The 414-nt window shown below is 54.1% G+C and overlaps 1 non-coding gene across 1 annotated transcript in view; it reads right to left on the bottom strand.

Moving 5' to 3' along the window:
• The window catches only part of LOC140111368 (18S ribosomal RNA), a 1886-nt gene extending 1744 nt beyond the window's left edge, over positions 1–142 (bottom strand). Inside the window, exon 1 of the ribosomal RNA XR_011851940.1 lies at positions 1–142. This exon is cut by the window's left edge and continues 1744 nt beyond it. This is a non-coding gene — a ribosomal RNA (18S ribosomal RNA).
• Positions 143–414: the final 272 nt, after the last annotated feature.

The raw sequence follows: 414 nt of genomic DNA, 5'->3' as shown, positions 1-414 counted from the left end.
ACCATCAATGCGGAACGATCAAAGGAACCATAACTGATTTAATGAGCCATTCGCAGTTTCACCGTAAAGAATAGTCAGTACTTAGACATGCATGGCTTAATCTTTAAAACAAGCATATACTACTGGCAGGATCAACCAGGTAGCCGGGGCTCTGAGGGGTAGACTCTTGGAGTCAGGCTCCGTGAGCTCATGGGAACGCTCGTTGCTGCTGCTACCGCAGCGCTTCTCCGCCGCCAGAGAAGACCTCGCAGACAACATTGGATGGAGCTTAGGGCAGGGGGGCAAGAAAGATGCTCTCGCGGTCCCTTCCAAGGACCCGAAAAAGCCTTTCCTTCCCCCCTCCCTCTCGCAGTCGCTGGCTTTCCCCACTCAGATCGGCCAAGAAGCGGCGCTCGACTCTCACCTCCATCAGCA

The sequence above is a fragment of the Engystomops pustulosus genome, unplaced genomic scaffold (genome assembly GCF_040894005.1).
Source record: "Engystomops pustulosus unplaced genomic scaffold, aEngPut4.maternal MAT_SCAFFOLD_437, whole genome shotgun sequence".
NCBI classification, from domain to species: domain Eukaryota; kingdom Metazoa; phylum Chordata; class Amphibia; order Anura; family Leptodactylidae; genus Engystomops; species Engystomops pustulosus.
This window is presented reverse-complemented; position numbering and strand designations above follow the sequence as displayed.